Source organism: Pinus tabuliformis, chromosome 7, assembly GCF_031772625.1.
Source record: "Pinus tabuliformis cultivar Carrire ecotype Pingquan chromosome 7, CPIR1, whole genome shotgun sequence".
In the NCBI taxonomy this organism is placed as follows: Eukaryota; Viridiplantae; Streptophyta; class Pinopsida; order Pinales; family Pinaceae; genus Pinus; species Pinus tabuliformis.
Window position 1 is genome coordinate 2,040,473,872 of NC_142293.1, and position 13,371 is coordinate 2,040,487,242.

Below are 13,371 nucleotides of genomic sequence, written 5' to 3' on the forward strand. Positions count from 1 at the left end.
CTAGTTTGGTGTAAATTCTTACATGTTCCATCACATAACATGTAATATTTTCTTTGGTGATGGGCAGGTCCTCTGCATGGGCTACCTATTTATATGTATCAACAAAAGCCTAGAACTCCCTTGAGATATCCTCCTTCTTCTGTACCTATCTGCCTTCTCCGATAGATGGTACTTCATGAAGTTAGATGATAGACTATAGGCCATTGAAAAGGTGTTTGTAGGAGGCCAACACCCTATCCACATCCTTAGTTAATTTGTCATTTGATTGGATCTTGATGTGGAGCTGAACCTTGGCATTTTTCATGGTGATCCAATCCTTCTTAGGGACGACTGATGGTGCTCCTGGGTACTTAACAAACCACTCATGAATGTTGTCTAGAGTGATTACAACTTCCTTTAGCATTGTAGGTCTCTCTTTTGTGTGCGGTTGTATCGTCAAGATTGGGGCCATAGTGTGGTGCAACTTTGACATCTCTTTGTAAACCATCGCAATGGGTTCCTCAAGGGTCTCTGCCTCTCCTTTGATTACTGCCTGGAATTTAATTATGCTTGAATGAACTAAATGGAGGGCTGAATTCTCTTCTTCTGCTCTCATTCTCTCTTGCTCTACACTGGTTGCCCTTTTTTCAGCTGCATAAAGCCTATTCTGAAGGTCTGTGATCTGTTTGCTCATCTGGGCCACATTGTGTTCCATGGCGGTAACGGAAATTGTTCTACCCGAGGAGATCATTTCTGGATTCATAGTGATGTTGGGCACAATCTCCTTGGCTTTGGTGACCGATAAGGGCTCCACTAGATTCCTGGCATAATACTTTTTCATTTCTTGCACAATTTTGAGGTTGACTCCATGAAGGTGAGCTTCGTGAGATCTAGGACCTCCTCCTCTTGTCCTTCTTAGAAACCAAACTCTTGCAAAGGAAGGTTCCCTCTAGTGAGGGGAGTATAAAGAGGCACATCTAATGGGGGTAGCTCACTTTGTTATGTATCCAGCTCAAATGTTTTACTGGTCTCTCCTCATTCAACTCCCATGGTTTCCTTTTCTTTGCTCCTCTTCAATTCTTCCTCCTGCCGCTTTCTCTCCTTATCTGCTAGTGCTTGTTGCCTCTTAAGATCCTCTTCTTGCTTAAGATTTTCTTCTTTCTCTTTTAGCTCCTATTCTAGCCTCCTTTTCTTTTCGAGTTGGCCTTGGTCACTAGAACCTTGAGATTGTTTGAGCTCTTTCTCTCTTTTCCTCTTGAGCTCTTGCATTTCCTTGCTAGGGAAGAATTCCTTTGTTCTAGTGTTTCATTAATGCCTTCCTCTTCTAGTTCACTCAAAATATCTTCAACGTCTTTCTATTTCTTCTTCTCAGATTCCCTGGTGGCCTTCTGTGTCTCCCATTATTTCTTCTTCATGGTGGAGGCTCTCTCTTGAAGATTAAAATTTTCCTAGGAATTCTCAAGGAGCTCCTCATCTCTGGCATGTTGCTCAGTAGGACTAAGTTTCCTAGTGGTTTTATACCAATTATTTACCCCGTCTTCATGATCTTGTCTAGCATGTGAATATGACCAGCTGAACTTTTCTTTTTTTGCAGTTAGCAGCCATGAATTTCTCAGGATTGTACGTCTAATAATTGAGGTTTACAAAGTGGTTACCTTTCAATGATTTGGATTCTTCTTCCACTTGTTTGAATTTATCAACTATATATGCTCTAATGATGAGCGGGAAGGAGGGCCATGGTTTCTTCTTGGATTTATCTAGTACCTTTGAAAATCCCTGTGTCATCTGGTAGCAAACTTCTCGTAGGAGTGTTTTATCTTTAACAAACTTGGGCAACACATGGGGGACCTTGTGTGTATTGACGACTCTGATGAATGTGCCCTCCTAGATGGGAAACCAATGCACTACCTTGACCATGATCTCCACGGCCCTCCTTGACATTCATGGTGGCTCCTCCCCAAATAGCTGTTGGTATAGCAGGGCGATAAAATATTCTGAAATCACGTCTATCATACCTTAATAGGTAGTGTCCCAGAAAACCTTGTAGTGGTGGTGCAAAAGACTGGCCACTGATGTATCCCAATTATCAAATAGACATCTTATGTAGACAACATCCATAAGGTATGAAGCCATGTAGAATTCAGGTGGCTTCTCTAGCTCTGGGTGTTTGGCCGCAGTCATTTATTTAGGGACGATGCCAAAATCCTCACTCAGTTGAAGATTATTCCTCGGGTGGAGACATCGTGCATGAGAGGGACCCAAGTTCCATAAAATGTGTCACAATCTGCTTTGCCATACAAGTGGCACATCATAGAGGAAATTATTTGATACAATATCCTTAGCCCCTCTGTCTTGTATGCCTGATTTTCTCTAACCTAGAATTTTGACGGGTCTTGCCACCATTCCCTTAGAATATATTTGATTGGTATTAAAAAACCTGAGAGCCACCGAGTATTGAAGGTCTCCTTCCTTTCGGGGAGTCTGTAGTAGGTGGCCATAAATTAAGGGGAGATTGCATCTAAGGGCGTTCCAGTGTGGTCCTTGATTATCCACGAATCTGTATCTGTATTATGTAGGACCCTGTCAATACTTTCTATGCACAGAAATATCAGAGGATGTGATACTATCTTGTGTAGTTTAGACCTATTGACATTCAAGTATATCAGGAAATCCTCCTGGGTTTTTAGTATGTTCAGCTTCGCGAACTCTTCGTAGATGTTATACCAGGAGAGTCTTGTGGTTTTATTGATATTGCAAGACGTGTCCCCATAGATGGGTGGCTCCTCGTACTAGTAGATTTCTAATGAACTACTTCCCGAGCTTCTACGAGAAACCTTCGTAGTTGGGGGTGCCATTTCGTCTTCGAAGGAGGAGATGGATATGCACTTAAGGTCTACTTCACTTGGAATTCTGAATAGGAAATCCCACGATGAGAGCAATGATGTGAAAATTAAACATAAAATTTATTAAATAAAATCAATTTCAAAAGTTGTCAGGAGGCCTTTTGATAGGTTGCACTGAAAGGTAGGTTGCGTAGGTTGCAAGGAAAATAGTGAAAAAGTGTATGAGTTTTTGGTCGTGAAGTTGCGAGGTCGGTAAGTCGGGGGGTCACTAAGGTCATAAAAATTATGGTATCATGCCTGTGAGCCATGCGACCTAGGGTTTAGGATGGCTTAAACGAAAATCTTGAGGGTTGGGGAGGTATGGAAATATTTATAGCCAGATGGTCAGTCTTACTGGAGAAAATAGGGATGGTTAAGGTTGAGGCATGGCTATGAAGGGGGTTGGAGAGATAGCACGGGGCCATAGTAATTGATTTTGGGTTTTAGGTGAAAACCTAGGCCAAAATGGAGATAAAAACCTCCCTAGGGCAGAATGTGGAGATTCAGGGTGGAAAACAATAACCCTTGGACCGAAAAAATGATGACTGGGAAGGTGAAATGTCGTTTACTTGGAGAAAACGTTCATGCATCCAAGTCGCAAGCCACCTTAATCTCTCATGCGACCAAAGGAGCTGTTACAAATGAATCAGGGTGACCTACCATTTATAGTTTTGGTTGCACGTGTGGGGGTCGCATGTCCGGCCTTGCGACCTATGAGACCTATGCGATTTTGTGACCTATGATGATCGCGAGGTTGCAAGGTTCACATGGTCACAAATACCTCAATTGCGACCATTGTGACCTACATGACCTATTTGTCAAGAGGGTCACAACGTTTGTGAATTTTTCAAATACGAACTTTGGGACCTTTGTGACTCGGTGACATAGCGATAAAAAGGTCACAATGGTCGCAAGGGTCACAAAATTTTGAGACTCGACCTATGTGACTCATGTGACTTATGCTACTTTGGTCGCATAGGTGCACAAGTCACGTGCGAAGGAAAGGGTCACATTCTGAAGCCGTGACTAACTTACCTGAACTAGATTTGCGACTTACCCCGAATTAGCAAGAAAATTTAGGTCCTCATGAGGCTTTTTTGGCCTAACGAGCCTTTGAGCATATTCTTAAGGTGTGAAAAGTTCTCGAGTGATACAGGGGCTCTGAAATATTTAAGGATTTTGAAATTTTTGGAGGGGTTGTTGCAATAGCTACAAAAATTGGCAATTCACTAGGAGAACTCCAAGATCTCTGACATTTTCTGGCTTGGGTTTAAGGGGGGCCTGAAAGAGTGTTGCTTCCATATAGCTATGGGTCCCACACACCAGTCAACTATCCCAATCTGTTAAAGCTTGGCCTTTAACACATGGGATAGGGTGTTAATTCCTATCCTTTTGGGAGGGAAAAGGGAAGCTGAAGTAATGATATGAGATGTAAGATTTTTTTTTTTTACTTGGTCTAGTGGTCATGGTACTCTGGTGTTGCTCCGCTTCTAGCGAGCTTGAAAAGTACCCTGATGGAGTCACTACCTAGAAATTGCGAACGTTTCTCCACTACCAGCGAGCCTAGTCAGTACCCCAACGGAGTTGTTGCCTCACCTCTTTGCGCATGAAGCCTTTCTTGGTCCTTTAACCCTTATTATGAGTAATTGGATGTGCTCATTGGAACTTATTTGTCTGTGCTTATTTGCACTTATTTAATGGTGGCTTAAAGCCTAGGTGGACGAGGGATCCCATCTTATTTTACTTGCAAAGAGGTTTTTTCTAGTTTTTCAGAGACCTTATTGTTTTCTCGAAATGTATATATACTCAAAAGGTTTCTTCAGTTCCCCCTTCATTCCCAAAACAATGAGTGAGCTAGAAAAATTCAAACTTTCAGCCACGCAAGCAGCTAGGATAGGCTAACACGAGAGGAAAAGGGAGGCCTTGATTGTCATTGAGTTCCCCACTACTGCCAATTTCTCACATTCTATCTTAGTCATGACTTAAGGTTCAGTTAGCAAATGGTTCCATAGGGAATCTATGGAAGCCAAATTGTAGGGCTGTTCTAACCTCTACCTGTCATCTCAAACTTTTATTTTCAAAGAAAAAACACATCAAAATATACCGAAAACAAAACAAAATGACTAACTAGGAAAACGAAAGGGAAATATGGTACAAGATGGGACTAGCAGCCTTGAGGGATACTAGGTGAAGTAGAACTTGACTTCTTGGCGATTCACAGGAAGGGAGTTATGAATATAATTAATAACAAGTAAATACATAAAATAAATGTAAATATTAATGAATAAAATATTGGTTATGTTAAATAGTCATTAAGTTAAGTGAAAAGGCATGTCTAAAAGACATGCCTAATCATGAAAGGTCACCTGCTGAGGTATAAAAGCAACGCCTCATTGTAACATTCATATGACTTATACATTTTATATATACAATAAATTATTATTTCAAATACCTCTTATGTATTTTTACATTCAAGTCTACAAGCTATCAGTTTTTATGCTTCAGTGGTATCGGATCCATGGCACACAATATAATCATGCGGGTCTTTGAACGTTGTTCACCGCACAATGTGCCATTATGCTCATGTCCTAATTGCATTGAATAGTTTAATAAAATTCAAGAAGCATTTCATCATTTAGAAAATTCATTTGCAGAAGTTAAAGCATGTCGAAAGGAAATCAATAATAAGGAAGATGATAGTGAAAATGAAGAAACGGAACAAGGTGAAGCAGAAGAAGAAGATTTTGATCAGGAACATGTAGATGTGATAGATAATGATGAATATGAAAAGGATATTGATCAAGATGAAATTACAGATGACGCTGATCCTGATGTGGATGAGGACCATCTTGAAAAACGAGAAGATGAACAATATCATAACCATGAGAAGGATGCAGAAGAAGACATTGATGATGATGAAGAGGAAGACATGGAAGAAGCAAAAGAAGAAGATATTTTTGAAGATAATTATGAAGATGATATATTTGAAAAAGAAAAAGTGGATTATGGGGAAGAGAAAGAAGAAAATGCAGGTATTCATGTTGATGGGAAAGAAGGTCCAGTAGATGTCTGCGTCATTGAATTGGATGGAACAATTGGGGATATTAAATCAATGCCATTCATTGAGTCTTTGTGTCAACTGTCATATTTAGTTGGGCCAAAAAATTTTTTTCGGGTCCATGTAAACCTTGTACCTTTTATAGGTGTTGTTGGAGAGAAGAAAACCAAACCAACACAACATAGTGTTAGGGAACTAAGAGCATTGGGGTTGACACCTCATTGGCTAGTTTTTCGAAGTTCTCAGCCCTTACTAGAGAATACTAAGGAGATGCTATCTCAATTTTGTCATGTTCCAGAAAAAAACCTTCTGAATATTTATGATGTATCAAACATTTGGCATGTCCCTGTATTGCTAAGGTATCAAAAGGCTCACGAGGCAATAATGAAACAATTGAATATATTAAGTTTTTCTAAAACTCCAGATTTAGAGGAATGGAATGTGAGAGCAGTGTGCTATGATAACCTTATAACTCTTATAAAAATTTCCATGGTGGGAAAATATACTAGGCTGTCAGATTCTTACCTTTCTGTATTGAAGGCTCTTTTACATGTTTATGTTGCATGTTCATTGAAATTGTTTGTAGAATGGGTTGCAACTTCCAATCTTGAAGATGTAGTTGCAAAAAAGAGACCAGACATTCATGCTTCTGGATGGAAGGTTTTGAAGGGTGCAGCTAGTGTTCTAGTCCCATGGGGATTTGGTGATCAAGGTGTGCAAGGAAAAACATAGGCAGCAAAATATACATGCAATGGCATTTGCTTGGGGATACAGATTGCTGTCATTGAATTTTCACATTCTGTTCTTGGTTTGGAAGGTGCCAACAGTGTAGTGTTTGGCCTAGAAACTCAACATCCTTGTGTCATTTTCATGCCAAAAGGGTCAAAGACCTTTATGGGGCATACAATGCGGCTCGTTTCAAGGAAAACATTATTTCAAACTGCTTATGTGGTTCGTCAGGAAGTATCAAAATTAAAAGATACACTTCATGTATTCAATCAGACTCCTTATGGGTAGTGGGACTATTGATGGAGGACCCTCAACATGAAACACTCAAATAAAGTTTGAGAATTCTTGATATAGTGACCGAAAGTTCTGAATGCACATGCACACCAAGAGATTGTCTGGGTATAGTTGACAAAGCATGCTTTCCTGTGATGAATATTAGGAATATCAGATCAATTCTGATAGTGGGGCCTTCCCCCTTTTCCATTTTTGAAAATACAAACCGATGAATGCTCAACCAACAGGAATAGAAAAAATATCGCAAAAAAGTCGACTGCACTGGCTGTAAATAATATGACTATTGTTTTGTTCCACTGTGCTGTCGATGCCCTCGTTGTCCTGACAGAACCACACAGTAAAAACTCTACTGTTACACTCTGCCTTCCCCATGCTGGCCTACTTCCGTGTTTGATTCCTGCTCCGTGCACCCTTCCTCGTTGTTCTCTCTGCCTCCTCTGTGACCCAAGCCTCCTGTGCTGCTATACGTCCGACGTCTGCAGGCCTTTCTGTACATGGTGGCGACTGCACAAAAAAAACCAACTGCAGCCACGGACGTGACCATGGTCAACGGTCGTGACTACAGTAAACCAATGCCACCCTTCGGTGAGGATTAAATAACGTTTCATAAATATTTTTATTATAACAAAATAATTATAAATTTTAATTATTAAAAAAAAAACCACGGTAATCCTGTCGGCCGCTAAAGACAGTTTTGAAACATCACAATCCTTGACCAGTCGCCATGTTTTTTTTTAAAGTCGATTTGGATGGTGTATATATCACGTGGTTCTTTTTTCTCCACTGTCAAAGTTTCACACGAGTTGATTCAGCGTTTGGAGGAGACGATTTCCGTGGTAATATATATATCTATATATCTATATATTATATAAATTAATTAAGTTAAGTTAGTTAATTAATTGTTACACAGTAATTTGTCACTATCCTCATCTCAGTCCCTCTGCTGTGTCATGTATCAAATAAACATGTTCATGTCTTCCCATTGATGTAAGAAGATTAAGCAAATTCTATTTGATGCTGCAAGTTGACCCTCATTCCCTAAGTTTCTGCCTCGTCGCGAGTAAGCCCTTATATGTTAGCCTCCTATTGCAATATTTTTCAAATTTCATGATTGACTGTTTTACATGCCAAATATGTCATCTTTTCATGCTGCAAGGTTCCATATTTCCAAGAAGTTCCATTTTGAAGAATCATACCATTTTTGAAGAGTTTTATAGATAAGGGAAAGACAAACAGCTTAAGCTTGGCTTCCCTAGGTTTAAATTGCCTGTTTTAGAAGATAGAGAATGAATATCTGTCCAAACAGCTTAAGCTTAGCAAATGATTAGATAGGCAGAGAAACAAGGGCGCTCAACTGTTTAATTTGAGCCCTGGAAGAGATAAGGGTACATTTAGATAGGAGGGTAGTCAAAAGAAAAGAAGATAATTAGGGTCTGCAAATCCAAGTGCACCCAAACCAAAAAGAAGAAAAAATGTTAGGTAAGTAGGCTGGGTAAGTAGTTTTGAGGTTGCAGAATGAATAAGTGTGATCAATTTTGTATTTCAAAGTGTTATTTTACTTCAGATCACAAGTGCAAGGCAGTTTTCCTTTGGAGCAGCTCAAACGAGGCATGATTAACTTCCCTGTCTTCCTTTCCCCCAAATCATTCACTAACTTCCCCTAAAGATGTTAAGATCTGCTTAATATATTTAAAAATTCATCATATTCCATAGCATTTGCCTAAGTAAAGATTTGCTTTGCTTAAGGATGCTTATATTTCTTATACAGGTCTTGTTTCCCCTTTAAAGCCTAAGATTTCTATCCTTAGTGCTTTCTTCACAAAAATTCATATTAACTCCTAACTCTATTATGTAAATCCCTCCTTATTTCCCCTTCCCATACTAAAAAATATAGTAAAAATCCCATTATTTACATATCCCCTCCTTTGGTTGAAATATAACCATAAATATTGCTTGGGAATTACTAAGTTTACTTGAAACTTAGTAAGAACCCTCATTTTGCTCAAAAACCATCTTCCTAAGGTATTTGGACTCCTTCCAAAACACAAAAACCCCCTTTAAATGCTATCGGACCCCTTCCGATGCATTAAGGACCCTTCCTAAAGCTTAAAAATCTTCATCCGATGCACTAAAACCCATCTCCATTGCATTAAGCCTTCTTCCAATCACATTAGGCCTTCGCCGATTAACAAAGCATTCCTCCGATCCGTATCCCCCTACCTTTGATGCGATATCGCTGTCGGAGATGGCAATGACTTTGTTGACCCATATATATTCACGCTCCGATGGCAAACCGCCGATCGCGACTTCGCGATTGGCAGTCGCAAGGTTTCTATACCTATATATATATGCCCCCCTCTCATCCACCGATGCGATATTGCTATCGCACCTAAAAGCATATCGCATCGCGATCCACTCATTTTCGCAATCACATCATTTATCCATATATACCTCCACTTCTCGTAAAACTTGGTTATATTGCAAAAACTTAAGTTTTACCGCTAACCTCATTTTACCGCAATATATGGCATTTCCACAATATTTCACATTTTCACATAGCCGCATGCCTTATCGATTTTCCGATATCAGCGATTTCTCCCATCGCATCGCATATATAAAAGCCATCGCTCCCTATCCCCGCCGATTGCTGATCGCCGATTTAATCGCTGCCGTCTGATCAAGCCCCCGAGTCGCAACGAGCACGCCGCTGCTACGTGTCACCCTGCCGTACCCGGGACCCCCCGCTGACGTCATGCTAACATCATCACAGAAAGGGCGCAAAGGGTGAAAATCACGTCAAAGGAAGCCTGAAACAAGAAACAGAGGCAGTTTTTGATGCGCGATTAGCGCCTAGCGCTAATCGCGCATCGCTAAGAAAAAATGATCAAAATGGAAGGCTTCATATTGCTCGGCTACCAGCAGGCCCAAAAATTCGCAGTTTGACAGGATTTCCTCATAAAGGTTCATATTCAATCGGTCAGCACCGATAGCATTCTAGAGGCCACGAAAAGCATTTGCAGCAGCCATTTTTGCCTTGATAGGGCGGAACAGGGGCGATTTGACAGTTTCAAGCACATCAAGGGAGAGAAAGTGGTCTGAATCAACTGTGAAAGAGTATCAGAGGAAAGATGAAGCCCAGATTAAATTGAAGAGTATCAGTGAAGCAGCAAAGAGTATCAGATCGACAATACCAAAGCAGGTGAACATTAAAGGCCCCAAAGCAAAGTCAAAGAAAGCGGGGAAGCCATTTAAGGCTCTCAGATTACAGTTAATGCACATCAATGCCACTCAAGAGCAGGGGATCAAAGCCCAAAGCACAGTTATGGCTAAATGAATAGAACAGAGCCATAAGGACACCATATTAACTCATTTTGATACAGTTGCCTCTAGTGCAGCTCAAAGATATTTTCTTGCATTAATTTAAGGACAAGATCAGGTTAAAGAATTCATTTCCCTCAGACCTATTTAAGGTCTGCTGTACTAGATATTTTTGGATATTTTCTCTATATAAACCACCCTAATTCATTTTTTAACGGGTTGGTTGGCTAATAATCCTCATTCTGGACTTGCGCTGTATTTTTGAGAAGCTCCATAATCAAAGACTGCTGGAATGCTTTGGATGAAGAACTGACTGTTGTGTTATTAATGGCCAAAGAGTGACTGTGGAATTCCTGTGCTACTACATGGCTCAATAAGTGTTTTTCTAACTCTCTTTACAGTTTACATATGTTTATGCCACCATTGTGTTACCATCCGAATAGCAAGAAATAAGAATAGCTTAGGTTTTGCTTGACTGCACCCTATGCTCAGTTCTTGTTATTTCTATATGTTTTCTTCAGAAATGGTTATGAACATGCATACTTAAATGATCATGTTTACCCTGTTTCTTTCGCATATGACTGTTATTTAGGAATTCTTGATTGCTCCTAGAGAAACTATCATTCACCTTCCCTCTCTGTTAGCTAATGAAAGATTCTCAATTGCCTTTCATCTCTGACCTTCATTCCATCTTTATTCCAGCCTGATATTGTTCTATGTGTAGCTATCCTGCTCTATATTCCTCTTGTGACCAAGAAAACGCAACAGCAAGCCCTAATCCATGACTCCATGCCCAATGGTTTGAACTTCTCACTCTATGCATCCCAACTCTGCTTGAAAACATCATCCTTCCCACCAAAATCAAAACAAAACCCATGTACACCATAACTAGCCTAAAATCAACCCAAAACAAAGTTAAATCATAAAGAGAGAGCCCTCTCTGACTATAGGTAGGCTAGGACTTGCAGCCCAAAGATTGGTTTGTGGTTACCTCGGCCATATCCCTTAAGGAGCCAAGGGACAACCTGAGTGATAACAATATACGTGACGGTCCCCTATCCTAAATAGTCACATTGCGACACTGTCATAGGTGTACACCTGTTTCCCGTGACGCTTGAATTTCAAGGCCCGACACGAGGCTATTAGATATTTATCACGACGATTGGTTTGCATGCATTTCCTCCTTGCAATGCCGTCGCGGAGACTTGGTTCATGGCTAGCGATGGTCCCGATTGGGCGAATGTTTTCCAATAGTCGGCCTTCTGGATGTCTCTAGACCTAGTTGTTGGGTCAATTAGGGTCACCCTTCCTCCTCTGGGATGGTGGTTCCATATTTTGTGCTACCTTCCTTGAGGATAAGCTCCCTCTCCCTCATTTCATGGAGACTCCTTCTCCTATAAAATCACTCACCATTACTATCATCTGCTAGTTCTTTTGGTTGGATAGTGCTGCCAGTGCTTTTGAGTTTGGTAGATAGCTTTGGTGTGCGTCTGACAAGTGTGGGATTGCCAATAGTTTGTAAGAGGTTGTGGAGTGCCTTCACTTTGTATAAGTCTTGTGAGTGAGAGAGAGATATTGTCTATTTGGGAGACCCATTCTTGAGAGTGAATGCTTGAAGAAACATACTGGCTAGACCCTCCGAGAAGGCTTGCGACGTCTTATTAATAAAATCAATGATGATTTCCTATGTCTTATATGTAATTTACTTGATAGCTGATGATTTATTGACTTTATGAGTAAATAGATCATTATTGTTCTCGGTTACGTGCTCTATTGTTTTCTTGTGGTGTTTCAGGTTGATTGCTCATTAAGGAGAAGGAAACAGAAGTTGGAGCAGGGCAACAGAACTTCATCAACCACCGGTTTGAGGTAGGCCTCCAACGGTGACTATTTAAGGGAATCAATTGGTGTTTTGTCTTTGCTATGACTAGACCCACTCTAGGGCTAGAGGGGTTGCCTTTGTCCATAGAGGGAACACTTTCCTACTTCACAAGTTGGCGACTCTGCTAGGAAGTCCTTTGTATGTTTCTCTCTTGTTTTCTTTTGTCTGGTTTTTGATTTAGTGTCTCTTGAACTTTGGGGTTAAACCATCAGTCTTTTGGGTTACTTGGGTCAATCTGGGAAATCCCTTTACTGTCTGGAAGAATAGTCTAGTCTTTGTTTGGGAGTTTTCATTTGTTTTTCCATTATTTTTAAGCTCGTTGCTGAAAAAAGCTTAACAGTCGTGCCGACGTCGCCCTGTCTCTATTTTATAATCCTGTGCGTCACTGAATCCTGTCGTACAGTCATGACAATTCCTGAAATCGGCTCATCGCGGAAGAGACATGTACTCTCTTGATGACGCCGCTTTGTTGCTGCGGCTATTGGCTAATTGTCACTAGTTGCTGGTTTTACGCCCTCGACAATTCCTGTAGAGTTGTTTTTTCAACTCTACCTCTTGAATCCACCAGTCTTGTTTATCCCCTGTTGTCTTTCTCTTGCCCATCAGTTTGTTTTAATTACTTTTGGTTAAAGGTATTGTCTCTTTGGTTTCATTGAGTGAATCTTGTGTTTTTTGGCCTTGTGACCTATCTCTTTCAAGTTTTTGAATTATCTGCCCTGGTTTCTCGTTTGTCCAAGGTTCATCCACGACCGTCTTGTTGATTTGCTTGAGGATTTTTCATTACTTGTTTCTTGCTGGTTGATGCTTAGTGTCAATCATTGAACCAATTTTTGATATTGATTCAATTTTTTCACTACTAGACATAGATTACAATTGTTTGGATCAATCAGTTCACACTTGCTTGTTTATCTCTCTAAATTCAAAACTATCAAAATCAAAAGATTGCATTCATTTAGTATACGAAAGTGAAAGTACATTTGCATTTCAAGTTTTCAAGTTTGAGAAATTGGAAAGAAAACTTTAAAATCTATCATTAGTATTATCGATGCACTGTAGGATTGGTGTGTTAATGAATTGTGTTTCTTAGCGCTTGCATTCTTTTGCATTTGTTTGTCTTGGTTTGGAAATGAACTCTCTACCTTCTTATAAGTAGGTGTTCATCGAAATGAAAGATGCTTTACTCATTCTAGCTGCATCCTAGGGTTTTTGATATACATACGGTAAGGCCT

At 40.2% G+C, this 13,371-nt stretch overlaps 1 pseudogene; it reads left to right on the top strand.

Annotated features, from left to right (window-relative positions):
* LOC149256710 (uncharacterized) overlaps positions 1-6,936 on the top strand; it is a 173,732-nt pseudogene extending 166,796 nt beyond the window's left edge.
* Positions 6,937-13,371: the final 6,435 nt, after the last annotated feature.